A 15,539-nucleotide genomic window follows, 5' to 3' on the forward strand; every position below is an offset into this window, starting at 1 on the left:
ATGCACTCAATATTTGAAGGATTGAGAGACAGTCAAAAAGAATTTCAGCTAGATACAAAATTTAACGTATTTTAATTCAGTATATATTAAGTAGCACAAAGTCTTTGTAATTTTTGCGTAGGAACAACATTTCAACATATCGGGAGTTAATTAAATAATAGGGCCTGCAAACCAAATTTTTCGCGCTCTTTTAATTACGCATATTTCAGGTGATGCCATGCGAATGTCATAAGTTTTCTTAGATTCACTATCATCATATCTTAGATTCACTATCATCATTTAGACATCAAGTCTAAAAAAAAAAGAAGAAGAAGAAGAAGAAGAAAAAGAACGGTCAATAGACTGTAACCCCAGACATATTTTTTTTTATTCAAAACTACTTCGCGGAAGATTACTGTGATAGGGCCCTGGCGTAGAAAATTGGTTCGCGTCGCTGAAGTGTACCAGCTGTGATAAGGCACTTTCCAAAATGACTGGTCCGCGCCCCAATGCTGTTGAAATCACAGCGATGCGGGGAGCCAGGGACCATGTGACTGCATGCGTATATATGCCCCACCCGAATTTTCCGCGTGGTTGTTTCACGCACTCGAAGTTGGCGGGCACATGGGCTGGAAACCGTTACAACGTTCAAAGTAAGTTTGCCACTTTTACCCCAAAAACCTAACAATTTGGCTGTCAAGAATTTAGTAGAAATGACTGCACTACTATAGGCACTTGTGAAATTGACAGCACAGCAAACTCCGCGTTGGAAATTTGAACTTTTGGAGGACGAAAATCGTCAGTGGTTTTACCATTCAATTTTCTGAGGTGGGCGTGGTTACAATTTAAGGGGTCCAGGCGCAGTTCTAGAGCCAATTTTTTTTCGCAGTGGCTATTGTTACGGCAGCCGTAACGCATTTCCTACTATCGTTACGGTAGACTGCAACTTTTATAAAAACATGAGAAGAAAATATAAAATTAGAAGGAAAAAAGTGAATTTGAACGTTTTGAAATTCGGACTTATTTCCCTTTTAAAAAAAATCCTCCAAAGCCTCGGGTTAGAAAAGGAAAAAAATTCGAGTGCAAAACTGAAATGCGAACCCGCAACCTCGCGGTGCAAAATCCTACCCTCTATCGGCTGAGCTGTCGCACTGCTTGCTAAAACGTGGGGAAACAAATAATTATATACCTGCTTGCGTATCAAAAAAGTATCGTAGAGGGCGCTAAACAACGGCTGCCGTAACGATAGCCACTTCGATTTTTTTTTTTGGGGGGGGGGAGGGCTAGCAAGGTGGATCCAGAATTTGTTTCAGGGAGGTGTGCTGAAATGTAGACAGGTAATTTTCTCCAGACACTTAGGCCTCTAAAAATCAATACGGAGGGTGGGGGTGGGGCCATATTTCTAATGGGGAGCACTGATAAAATCCACCCTTCTCATTTAGGGGGAAAACGTTCCCATGTACGGCAAATTCTTACATTTTGCTAGTGCATTTTTTTAAGGAATTTTTTTGAGGGGCTAGACCACCCCCCCCCCCAGGCCCTCGTAGAACCGCCACTGAAGGGGTCGAGAGTAAATTTCTAATACAACTAAAAATGTAAACTGTAATGTTCATTTGACCCTTCGGTGTTGCCCAAATTGCCCACTTAAAAAAAAAAACTCTCTCCTCTAGATTCATAAATTTCCTATTGGTTTTAAACATCACAAACAAGTTGGGTGACTAAACCCCAACTCCCTGGGTATGTGTCAAATCATGTGAACAATCATAAGAAAATTGGACGATTCACAAACTGTAAGGGTTAATTTATAAAAAATTGTTTTCGTTCTCTAATATAGGAATGGGTGTCTTAATACACATTCATACCTGCCAAATTCCCCCAAATTACTCAAAATTCACTATGACCACTTAAAATCACATGCAGATGTTGCAGTTCTGCCTTAATTAAGGTTCCAATTACATTATAAACAATCTGTAGTCACATAAAAATGTTATGAAATTGCGTAAATTTCAGGCAATACGTGGTTGCGTCATGACAAAGTCTGGTTCCCAGTGAACCTCAGCACCTAGACTAGCCAACCTGTCCCATTATGCAAGGGTTTGTTTGAAAAGATGAAAGCTTTTTGACACAAATGTACATGTACGGTACCATTTTTTTCAAATTTGCTATGTTTTTCTGTCAAATCGGGGGGGGGGGGGGGGGGGGTAGATAGAGGGGGCACCTGGCAGTTTAATTTTGGACTATTGTTTTCTGCAGTTATTTCAATAAACGGTTAGAGAGTTCTAACATTTATCCCAAAAAAGAAAACACGGTCAAAAAGCATGCGCCGTGAGCATACAAGTGGGCATACATGTAGGCCCCCTATATAATTTGCAGTATGCTTAATAATGGCCATTTTTCTTTGGATTAGGTAATATCCCCCCCCCCCCTGCCCCTTTTAAAATTTTACTGAGTAGAAGTGTCCGGAGAAAAAAAACGTATCTACATTTCGGCGCCTTGACATCACAAGCTGGATCATGCTACTGTAAGACATGAGCCTGAGACTGAGAAACATTTCCAATTTTGTTAGGAAATACCTCGAAAAAGTTCTTGACTCTCCATAGATTTTGTACACAACTGTTGAAGTGGTATTAGGTTAAAACATTCTTTCTGTCCTGAAATATGAACCTGAAACTGCTTGGGGAAAAAACCCCAATAAATTGGCCAATTGAAATGTATAGCAAGGGAAGTGGAAGTGAATTTGGACTGTTTTTGACCTTTTAAACAAGAGGAGGATTAAATCTTCCCTCTTTGTGGGGGAAAATTGAGTGAAGCAAACCCAGCAGTCAAACTCAAGTGACTGTTTTAAACCGCTGAGGGCTCCTTGCCCACATAAGCAGGATTGACTGGCTGTGATTGTTATGAAACTTGATCAGCAATGTTTTGACTGTAAAAGATTGATACACCAGCTGTTGATTGAATTTAACTGTCACAGTGCCCAGTATAAGAAATATGATCTGATTGTTGGTCACCACCCTGTTTAAAAGGCATGGCAGGGGAAGTGGGTTGAACTTTGTGGACTGTCTTTGACTTATCAACAACAAACAAGGAAATTGTTGATCAGTTAATTTTGGTTAAAAAAATAAGGAAAACTATTATTTTTCACTGCCCCTATAGGTTTGCCTTTTGGCTTGTGCATAAACTGCAATGCTTGTTTGTCATCCATGCCTACAAGCTCTGCCTGTGTAGGTGCATGCATCCAGAAAGTGCTAAATTTCTGTATTTCAAGTTCCCATTTCTTTAACTTTTTTTCTTTAAACTGTCTGGCCCTTAGAGTTTTCAGTACTAAAAGATATCACAATGGAAAAGCTGAAAATGTAATCAAGTCATGTGCAAAACTTGCAACATCTGAAAACAAGTACATGCTAATTGTTTACCTCTATAAATGTGCCATTGAAAACTAATAAGATGATCTCTTGTTTTATTTATTTTACAGACGGTGATCATGACAGAGACTCCAAGACTCCAAGCCAAACTTCAAGCCAATGAAGTGAACACTATCACGAACGCTAATACTGGAGGAATCATGCTGGAACTTTGCAACCAAGTCCTTGCCACTCTCGGTTTGTCATGAATGTACTGTGCCCGTCAAACAGTATTATGCTCTACAATTAGGCCTACGTCCCAGTGAAGTCTAGGGCCAGTTTTCTTGGGGCTTAAATTTAAATGATTTCAACATAAATAACATGTAGTTGAAATGAAATCTGTAATGAGTAATTAACCTTTAAAAACTGCATAAATCTTCATGATGTTTAGCCTACAAGAATAAAAATGCCAACAAATGAAGTCTTCAAGTTGATTAAAATAAATGAGAAAACATTAAAGAAGCACAGTAAACCTAACCAAAACCTAAGGTCAACGCTAATGAAAATAAAATAAAACTTCAAATGTTATTCATGAAACCTCAAGGATATACATGAAGATGCCTAAAATTAAGTCTTCAAAATGATTTATTAAGATTAGAAAACATAAGTACCTAGGGCAGTAAATCTAACCCATACTTAATGTCAGTGCTAATAAACGTCAAAACTTAGAAATGTTATTCATGATGTTTAAACCTCAAAGAAATAAATACCTAGAACTTAGTCTTCAAATTGACTTAAACTAGAAAACACAAGTAGAACAGTAAACCTAACCCAACCTGTTGGTCAGTGCTAATAAAAGTAACCTCAATTTCAAATAATATTCATGTTTAAACCTCAAGGAGCTGTCTAGAAATAACTCTTCAAATTATTTTAAAAGACTAGGAAACATAAGCAGAACAGTAAACCTAACCTAAATCTATTAAGGGCAATGCTATTGTAAGTGAAATTAAACTTCAAATATTATTAAGCAACTCACTTGACAACAAAAGGGAATTAATCTTATGCTTTAACCTTGAATGAATAGATGTCTAAAACTAAATCTTCAACACGGTTTAAGGTACTTGAAAACATAAGCAGCACAGTGTACGTAATGAGCCTAAGGTCAAAACTAATGAAAGTAAAATTTAAATTTTAAATATTAAGCAACTCACTTTGGAGGGTATATCCAGTTTTGAATACAAATACAAAAAAAAGTAGCATCCAAGTACGCCAAATATTTTGTTTTGTGTCGTCTATGCAAACTAAGGCATAGACCCTTGCAGCATTTTTTGAGGTCATTCCCCTGCACGCAACCATTAACAGTTCACCATGTTAATCACAAACCATTAACAGAACAGTGCAACCATTAACAGTTAACCATGTTAATCACAAACCATTAACAGAACAGTGCAACCATTAACAGTTAACCATGTTAATCACAAACCATTAACAGATATGCACTTTAACCACTAACCAGCAAAGACCCATCCGAGTGCTGCAAGGACTGGAAAAAATGTTTCACGCTTCTTGAGAAGTTAAGTTCACTTGCACAATTGTTTTGTTGTTCAAAGCTGGATTGCTGTAATTAATTTTTTCTTGAGTAGTGTAGTATGTACAACAGTTGTGGAAAATCAAATTTGTAAGTCAACTTTACATTTGATATAACTATGAGCACAAAAAAGGAAAACTATTTTAAAATGTTCAAGATCACTTTGATCATCAATCAGAAAGTTGACTAAAGATTAAGTTTAAACTCAAAAAGGTAATTTAAAATATATAACTATAAGTTCTAATGAAAAAGAAATTATTTCAAAAATCTGCATGATTTATTAATAGCCAGAAAAACAATTTGAAATCCAATTGTACTCCGATGGAAATGTTTAAAATGATGAAAAAAGATCAGCCTGGCATAAGGACACCATCTAAAAATGAGGATATTAATTTAAACCACATTCATATGTTAAAAAAAGATGACACTGAACCCTTAAACAAAGAATGAAGAGCAATTCAGCATAAAGCTATAACCATGATTAATTAATGGTCTTAAATTTTTGAAATCGCTTCAAGTTGGACCTGGACAAAGTTGGGACAATAGTCAGTACAGAGCAAGACATTTAAAAGAATGTGAAAGTCTTCATGGAGAAACTCTGAAAAGTTGCCCCAGGGTAAACTTTTGACAATGTGCAAGACAACTGTGAAATCATGAGAATGACATTCAGGATGGGAACTATAGATGTCAGCCAGATGGATGGTGTGATGAACAGATATGATGTAAGCCACGGCGTGTGGAAGGAGGAAAATCATCATCCTGTGAGAGATTCATCGCTAAGACAAAATCTGGACAAGGAATTAGTCATCAACATGTCGGACTTGGACTCGAGATCGACATTAAAAGGCAGTACTGCAGCACCTTTCGGAAGAGGATGGATTTAACTTTAACATGATTTCATGAGTTGCATTTCTCCAGTGCAGACTCTGTGCAAGCTTTTTAACCTAAATTAATCTTGGACGCACAATGGAAGGACACACCTACATGTACCTTGAACTCCACGCTATTTTGGAAGCTTGATACTCTCCGGATAAGCATCTTTGGAAGGACCGGCTTGGGGGAACAGTGACTTTCTGACGGTGGACGAGTGGAAATCTGATGACTTTCTGATTTTGGGAGCGATGGAATTCAACTTCTGACAATGTGCAGGACAAACTATGAAATATCGAGGATGACATTGTCAGAACAGTAACTACATGTATACAAGATATTGAGGACAAATTGATGAACAGATGTAAGCCACAGTGTGCTGAAGGAGGAAAATCATGCAGTGAGGGACTCATCACGAAGATAAAGGACAGCGAATTCATCATCTAAATGTCTGATTTGGACTAAGGATCAACATTAAAGGCAACATTGCAACATTTTTTGGAACTGCTTTTGTGAGTGTTGCATTTCTCCAGTGTAGACTTGGTGCAAACTGCTGCGTCACTCTACTATAATCTTGGAAGCACAATTGGAGGACACGCATTGCCATTTTGGGGAGCTTGACACTTGGAGGATGAGCTTCTTTGGAAGGACGGACTTGAACTTTGGAGAACAGTGACATTTGATATTGGACAAGTAGAAATCTGATGACCTTCTGATGTTGGGACCAGTGGAATTCGCCATCTTTACTACCAGTGGAGGCATGTTTCGTCCTGGAAACTTGGAGGTAATTTGTTTTCTTTTCTTTGGTTTGATATATGTTATACAAAAAATCATCTCCTTTATACAAGTACAATGTTGGGTTGTTGAAGATGAGAATCGAGTAAAAAAAATGCCATCTACATTCCTCTAATTTTGTTTTATTAATCAAAAAGATACTTCAAAAGACACTACCTTGGCAGTTTTCAGGGATGTTTTTGTGGGGTGGCACCTGGGGAAGGGGGCCAACTGAGAATTTGTGGAGGAGGGGTCACGTGCCTTCCCCCCCCCTCCCCTCCCCATCCCCTACTTGGCTCTTCTCCTTGTCTACACCAATTGGTTTGAACCTAGTTTTTTCTTCATTTTTAAGCTTCCAACTTTTTTTATGCCTTGATCCTAAAGGGTCGGAACAAAAATGGCTTCAAGTAGTATTCCCGAGTTTCCAAGATTGAACCCCATAATGCACAAAAGTTGTTCGTTTTTCTGCAAGGAAGACTGAATGCTTTTTGTTGAGCAGTAAAACATGATTTCCTTTCTTTTTTTATTCATATGAAATATTTGTGATCTGTTTATGTAGGTCTGGAGTTACTCGTGAGACGTTAACTGGCTTTGAGCATGACCAAGATGCCTGGATTGCAGAAGTCTACCGACGTTGGGAGGGCCAGACGGAAGGACCAGACGTCTTGGGTATAGAGGCCGGGGGACACGTTTGTATGTTCATAAGGTAAGGTAACCATTGTATGCAGGCTTGAACATGCACAAGACCCCGGATGTCGCTGTACAGTTTGCAAGTGGAGTCGCGTGGATTGTGTGGTAGAGTAGAGCGAGGGGGACAAGGTTGCATGTAAACCCAGGTGAGGTAACCATTTCTCTGCAGCTCTTCTAGGCCACATGCCTCAAGACTTGTCCCCCTGGATTCTGGATGTTGTTCTGTGGATTCTGGATGTTGTTCTGTGGATTGTGCTGAGTGGTATCCTGTTTTGACTGATGTAACCAAGATATTCATCTTGCTGTGGATGGAGTATAGATGGCAGCAGTGTGTTGTCAAAGGTGAGCATCATACCAGCTTCAACAGAAGATAAAATGTCAGCAGCACTTTTCAGTCAATCTTTAAGTCCTTTCTCATCCAAAAAGTTTGCCTTTATGTTTTGAGTTAAAAAGTTCATGAGTCTTCTTAAATAAAAAAGAGATCCAAAAATGTTGAACATATCGTTAATCTTGCAAACAAATCTTTTAATTGAGGTTTAAGCTTTCTCTCTGGAAATATTTGCTTAAGATCCTACACTTAATTCTTAATTTTGATTTTACTCTTTTCTTCCTTTCCTGATATATAGTTATAGCCAGAAAGTGGGCACAGCAAACACACGATATCTGCTGCCGTAATTGTGAGCAAGGACTATCAGCATTATAAGGTAACTGATTTTGCACTTGTGCTTTTTATAGCAATTGTAATTCACGTTCATGGACAGTGTCTTTTTGACTTTATCCCCACATTGCATGGCCTCTTCTAGCCTAAATAATATCTAGAAGTTTTATGCCTAACCCTCCAACATCTTTGAAAACCACTTACTCAGGAAGGATTTTGTACAGTAGATCTTGAATGCACATTAATGTTACAGCTACATGTAATTACCTGAATGAAAGCCTGCAACTCAGGGGTGTGAAATCTCAGCTACCCCTAACAGTAATTTGCATTCATTTTCAACTAACGTTTAAAAGACGGGAATTTAATATTTCCAATTTGTCAAATTTGCAGGTTGTAGACTACTGGCGCAATGCATTCAACGCCACATCACTGGAGTGGGAGCAAACGTGATGACTCTACAACAGCCTTCCATGTGACAACGTTCAGCCTCATCAGTCAGATCTACCAGGCACAGATCAGCAAGGACTAGGATCCCGTACGTCATATCACCTTGGATCAAATGGGTCAGTAGAAGTGATTTGGGAGAAAAACCTTTCTTAACCCTCCTTGCAAACATACATTCTGTGCCATAGTCCTTTCAGTCAAAATCAAACAAGTGACTGTTTTCAACAGTTAAGAATTCGTAGCCAAACATAATACAGGATTGATATTCTTTGACTCTGGGTGAGTGACAAAACAGCTGTGACCTCAACTTGTCTGCTTTGTCTGTTGACTCGGTTTGACTAGTCACAGTGCTTGCTTGACATATGATCTGACTGCTGGTGACTAGCCTTTATCAGAAGTATGGCAAGGGAAGTGGAAGTGAATTTTGACTGTCTGTGACTCTATCTTGCCACTTTTTGCCAACACTGCAAGATTGCCAATTTATGTGAGCTTCATGCAATTTCAAATGAAAACCATGCGTGGCTACAACTTTCAGCCAACATTGAAACAAAAATGACATGATTGTAACATTTCCACGTATCCAATTTCCAGGATGTAGACTACTGGCACCATTCAACTCCACATCACTGGAGCGGGAGCAAACGTGATGACTCTACAACAGCCTTCCTGCGACGATGTTCAGCCTCATCAGTCAGATCTACCAGGCACAGATCAGCAAGGATTGTGATCCACTTATATCACCCACCTTGGCTCTAAGAGGTCAGTATAATTGAATTGAGAGACAGACTTTTTATTTGCTTCACCATGTAGCACTTTTTGCCAACGAGTGGTGGTCAGCCATCATTTCTGTTAACAAGTACTGCACATGAGTGCCAATTTAGTTGAGCTGCATATGATTTCAAATGAAAAAAATTAGTTTGCTTGCAACTTTTGCACAGAAATGCACATTTGAGGGAGGTTAGTAACTTTTGCTTGCACACTAGCTCAACAAGCACTGGCTGATGGGAAGGGAGATACCCACTGTCTTCTTGAGACCAACAACATTCATCCTTTATTTTCTGATGGATAGAAATCTGAACTGGACATGAATCAAGTTTTATGGTCGTAAAATATTCTCAAATGAAAAAAGTTTGCTATGACCAAAACATGACGAATTTCATATAAACTATTTTTGAAAAGAACCTTTAGGCCAAAAATGCCCTTCTGCCCCCCCCCCCAAGGAAGTTTAAAACTGCTTTTATGTACTTCGGATCATGTGCAAAAGTTCTTAAATCCTGGAATTCTTATGGCTACTGGATCTACTATATGATCCTTGTCCTGTAACGTTGTTTTGATGAAGTACTTAATTATGTTTCTATCTTGTATCTTCTCCTGCAGGTGGACTACACAGCAATAACGATCAACATCAGCCGGACTTCAGCAGAGACGATGCTCCTCATGAGTGGATCCTGAAGGCAGACTGATGGGGGCTTCAGCGGCTCAGCCCTAGCCAGGAATTTCCATCTTGGCCACCAACCAACCAACGGGGAGACGTACCTGAAGTTGTTGCGCATTTGGATAAATCTGGACAGCATCATGTACACACTATGGAACTGATCATCGCACGTGGAAGGCAATTATTTGGCCAGACGCCCCCCCCCCTCCACCTCGACCACTTCAGCTTTAGCTTATTAGGATTTGGAGCCACAAAGGAACTGGATTGTTACACATTTTTCAACTGGATCGCGAAATGAACCGAACTTAAAACCCGCGTAATTTCTTGCGATTCGACTCTACGGTTAAATAAGAATTGTTTCAAGTTTCCCATACTTCTGACCTGTTGCTGATGTGGATGTCTTCATTTGTCGTGCAAGAAGAAAGGGATGCAATGCCCAAACTGTTTAGACATTTATCTACAAAGGCCACGTGCGTTTGTGAACTCTGTACACTCGCGAGACCCTCTTCTATGGAGAAACCATTGTCCGTGCTTTGAACCTTTTCGCTTGAAGACTGATGGAACTTTTCATTGCCAGAACTTTCATGCAGGGTGGTGGGAAAAATTGAGACAGCTGAGTTTTGAAATGTTTGAAATTGGAATTTTGTTAAGTTTTGGCTTGTTTTGGTTAAAATGTTGATTGTTTGCTGTTACGGCATCCCTCTTTTTATTCAATGGTTTTCATTTTCATGGTGTTAACTCACAATTAATTCTTTGCTTAAAAAATGAGATAATGCACACTTTGCATCATTTTATTGAGCTATCTATAGGCCTGATGGTTGGAACTGGAATTTTTCTTCAGGTTTTTAATTTCTGCAAACCGATTTAAGAGGCAGAAAAAGAACAATGAAAACCATGGAAATAAACAGAGATGCCCTTATATTCTTTTAATGTTACATGTTGCAACTTGTATAGAAAAATAACCCATTTCGATATTCGCAATGCATTTGAAGACTGATAGAACTTATCGTTATCGGAACTTTCATGAGTGGTGGTGGGAAATATTGAGACAGCTGAGTTTTCAAATGTTTGATATTAGAATTCTTTTTAAGTCATGACTTATTTTGGTTAAAATTTTGATACTTTTGCTATTAGGGCATCCCTCTTTTGTGGTTCTCATTTCTCACAATAACTTGTTGCATAAACTCGGCATAAATTAACAGTCTGCATAATTTAACGAAGCCATCTAAAGACAAATTCCGCGGCAGCCATTTTCTGCAATGGTGCAAGGTTTGCACGTGTTGCGCTCAAGTGTGACGCATGTGCTTCAGGCTCCTTCAACCATGTGCTTGAGCTTAAAACCACTGCAGTAAAAGCTGCTAATTCTGGTAGCCAGATTCCAGTTTATTGGTGGATCAGATTTTCTTCTGATGTTTATTTTCTGCAAACCGACCACTTCAGAGGCAAAGAAAACCAAAAACAAAAAAACCAAAAACTGTGAGAACTATAAACAATAAGGGAAACCCTCATATGATGTATGTTACATGTTATGATCTATGCAATGTTATATGCTATGATCTATGCAAAGAAAAATACAGTCGAGTCTCGTTATAACAAACTCGTTCAGACCCAGCCAAATTGTTTGTTATATCAGAATTTTGTATTAAGAGGAACATCAGTCCCTTTCATTGTGCATATAAATGCACAGTCGGGACTAAGACTTTATGTTTGTTATAACCAGAATTTTGTACTAACAGAGTTTGTACTAACGAGAGTCGACTGTAACCTGTTTCGATATTTACAATGCATCTTGGATATGGATGGCAAACCTAGCAATATGTACACAAGCATGAACCAATTAAAGATGAACTTTAATTAATGGAATCGTGCCAGAACTGTCCAAAGACATCCTTGCCACTCTTGGTTTGCCATGATTACACTTGTGCCCGTCAAACAATATTATGTTCTAAAGTACCAGTGAAATGTAGGGCCAACTTGCTAGTACCTGCATTGAAATAATTCCAACAGTTAAACTGAAATCTTAAATATGAGTGACTTGATTTAAAATACATTAACAGACTAAATCTTGATGATGTTAGTCTTCAAGAACATAGATGTGTTAAACCAAGTCTTCAAATTGATTTATAATAATCAAGAAAACTGAAGTAGCACAGTAAACCTATCCCATTTCATGCTAATAAAAGTAAAATGAACTTCCACAATTATTAATGATGTTAATTATTGATGCTTAATTAAACTTCAAGGATGTAAATACCTAGAATTTAGTCTTCAAATTGAGTTGTTAATATTAGAAAACATAGGTAGCACAGTAAACCTAACCCAAACCTAAGGTCAATGCTTATATCTAAACAAAAAACCTTTTAAATATTCATCATGATGTTTAACCCTCAATGATATAGTTTCCTAGAACTAAGTCTTCATATTGATTTAAAATGGATATCATCAGTAAACCAAACATTAACCTAAGGTCAATGCTACTAAAATTACAATAAAACTCTAAGGAAAAAAACAATCTTTACGCTTGGATCTCGAGAAATGGATGTCTAAAACTAATTTCTTCAACCTGATTTAAAGTAAACTAGACAACGGGCAGTACAGTGAATGTAAACGAACCTGAGGTCAAACCTAATTAAAGTAAAATTAAAGTTTAAATATTAAGCAACTATCTTGAGAGGGTAAATCCAGTTTTGAATACAAATGCAATGTACCGGTAGCATCCAAGTATGCCAAAGTCATTTTGTATCAACTGCACAAAAGTGTAGACCTGACCCTTGCAGTATTTTTTGAGGTCATTACCCTGCATGGCTATCATTAACTATCTTAACCACTAACCAGCAAAGACCCATCAAAATTCTGCAATGACTTGAAATATTACATGCTTTTGGGAACTTGTGCAATTTGTTGCCTGTTTTTCAAATCTGGATTGCCACACAAGTATTTTTGTAGTGTAATATGTACAAAATTTATGGAAAAGCAAAAGTCAACTCAGAAAATCAAACAAATTAGTCAACTTTACTATTGGTACAAAAAGGAGAAGAAATTTAAAGTTTTAAGAAATACTTTCGGAACGTAGATTATAAAGAAATAATCTAAATATTCTAAAAAAGCACCAGGAATTTGGATTTTCTAACCATATATTCTACTGAAAGGAAATTTTATTTTAAAATCTTCATACTTAGTATGGACAGAATTGAAATCGAAGAACTTGGATGAAAATGATTAATATGGTAAAAAGATGAGCTGGACCTAACCATTAAATGGCACATTAAGAGAAATAATGTAAAAAAACTGACCAGAAAAAACTGTAGAGCATAAATCTAAACACATTTTAAATGAACAATGAACTTATTTTCAGCAATAACTGCGTGGTCTTTAAGTAAAGACAGAAGTCTTAAAATGATTCAAGTTGGCCCTGGACAAACTTGGAACTATGACAATAAGAACAGTCAATTTAGAAGAATGTGAAAGTCTTTGTGGAGAAATGTTGAAAATCACCCCCAAATTGCTGCAGGATAAACTTAAAACTCAATACTTAAATGCAAAGAAAACTGGCCCTTTTCAATATTCGCAGGGAATCGCACTACATCTTGGATACAGAGGATAAAAATGTCAAGATTATTTCTGTATTTTTAAGTTTAAAAAAGTGACATTTATTTAGAAATCTATTTTTTATATTCTATGCATTTACGGGTATGAAAACTTCATAGGTTTGTGCATAAATGGCAATGCTTGTTTGTTACCCATCCCCAGGATGCAGTGTGAATTAACGCCACAGGTTTATTATTGGGATGTATCTCGAGTTCTTAAAGGGAATATATGTACATCATTGGCTTTTGCTGTAATTTTTAGAAATTAACTATTTAAGGGGTTAGTATAATAGATCAAATATTATTACACTGTCATGTTTGAAGTTTTGTGTTCGAAAATGGCTGGAAAAACCAAGAAAAACAAAACTGTTCAAGTAGTCTGGTTCTCTGACTCCACTTAATATAAAATGGATCAATTCACAGATGCCTGAAAATTGTAAGGTAAGGGTACCAGTCTAGATGGCCTGCACCTGTTCGTGAATATATAACCAATAGCAAACAAAATTTGGACTGAATTAATGGTAAATTTGGATCAATAGTTGAAAAATAGTTAGGTTTTTCCAACGGTGGTCGGCCGACCACCACTGGAATTTTTTTTACAAAAATACCATTTTCTTTAAAATGACTTCACACCAGTTGCCATAATTTTACAGGATGCTTTAGACTGTCATTTACCAACATCCTATTAAGGAATTTCATAAGAACTTGGTAGTTTTATTTTTCGATGTTTGCAAATGTTGTATATTCCCTTTAAAAGCTGTGCCTTTTCGAATAATTCAGTATTCGGATAAATTTCTGAAAACTTACATTTTCAGACAAAGTATCTTGAAATAATTAAGAACAGCTAGAGGAATGGATGATATTTATGTAAAGAAGAAATTGAAGATATATTTCTCATTTGAGACCTCAAATCGTACTCGAAATTGGATTTCAACAAATGTGTGGCATTTGACATAGAAAACCATGCAACTTAAATCAACCATTTTCAAATATTGGAATAGTTGGTCAACTGCCCTAAGGGTTCTCATCAACTTGGTGTAACTTCAGTCACTTTATCAAATTATAATATATTTGAAATTTATTGTAGACAAAGATACATGTATGTGATATATTTCTTTCAAAGTGTGGACCAAGTTTTATGAAAATCATAAGGAAACCCTTAAGTATGTAACATTTCGGGGAAAACCATAAGTGTGCAAAATTTTATAAAAAAACCCAGTTACGTTTAGCCTTTGCCATTTTGAGTTTATATTAGAAAAACGATTCACCCTCATTTAGTCAATAACCTACATGTAAGGGGCAATTCTGTGAATTCGGACGTACATTTCAGACACTCTAATGAACTGCTCTTGGAAAGCGAATATGACAATAGAAAGCAATAACAGACCTAACTAAGGTACCAGCACCTTTAATAATGACATGTATGTACATCATGTGGTCGGACGTATGTTGGATTTACGGAATTGCCCTTAGGTTAACCCTTTGAAGTTAAACGCCTGAATTCATTTTTTTGTGCAAAGTTTTATGGAAGTTTTCTTTAAAAATATTAATTTTGCCTAATTTTAATAAAACGCGAGGATAAATGAAAAATTTATGAATTGCGTCTAAATTGAAGTCTGATAAACGATTAACCCCTCAAGTTTAAAGAAAGTACGGTAAACCCGGGATTATTTTGACAAGAATGGAAAGAGGCGCGGGATTGCTTTTCACTGGGCCTCATGCCAGGTGGGTTAAGCCATCACTCTCGGGCAACACACTCATATTTCCGGGCTCGCTCACTGGGTATTTATCCTTCATCCATTAAGAATACTGCAAAACCTTTGCGGGTATACACGTCATCCGGCGCGAACTGGTTAAAGACTTTTAAGAAAATTATTATTGCCAAGGTTTACCTCTCAAATGTAGAATTCAGAGGGAAAAGAATAAATCCAAAAATAATATATTTGAGGCCATTACTTGAGCTTGCCAGTGGGCATGAACTAGTACACTTGGTTTGACCTATTAGTACAAATTTCAATTGAAAAAAGTCCAAGTTCAACAAACCTGATAGGTAAATCCAGACCATAGTCATTTGAATGTTTGGACACACAAAAACAAAATTGCTATTTTTTTTAAAAATAAAACAAAACAAAAACATGTTAACCCCTTTTATTGTGTACTTTTTTTGAAAACA

At 37.1% G+C, this 15,539-nt stretch overlaps 2 long non-coding RNA genes across 2 annotated transcripts; both read left to right on the forward strand.

The window, feature by feature from the left end:
* The first annotated feature begins 451 nt into the window (after positions 1 to 451).
* LOC119726220 lies at positions 452 to 8,361 on the forward strand. Its single transcript, XR_005270811.1, has 5 exons — positions 452 to 632; positions 3,452 to 6,562; positions 7,112 to 7,584; positions 7,869 to 7,946; positions 8,291 to 8,361. It is a non-coding gene; the product is annotated as an uncharacterized LOC119726220 (long non-coding RNA).
* Positions 8,362 to 8,923: 562 nt separating this feature from the next.
* On the forward strand, positions 8,924 to 13,523 carry LOC119726221. The gene is made up of 2 exons (XR_005270812.1): positions 8,924 to 9,103; positions 9,722 to 13,523. It is a non-coding gene; the product is annotated as an uncharacterized LOC119726221 (long non-coding RNA).
* Positions 13,524 to 15,539: the final 2,016 nt, after the last annotated feature.

The sequence above is a fragment of the Patiria miniata genome, unplaced genomic scaffold, assembly GCF_015706575.1.
Source record: "Patiria miniata isolate m_02_andy unplaced genomic scaffold, ASM1570657v1 HiC_scaffold_2, whole genome shotgun sequence".
Taxonomy (NCBI): domain Eukaryota; kingdom Metazoa; phylum Echinodermata; class Asteroidea; order Valvatida; family Asterinidae; genus Patiria; species Patiria miniata.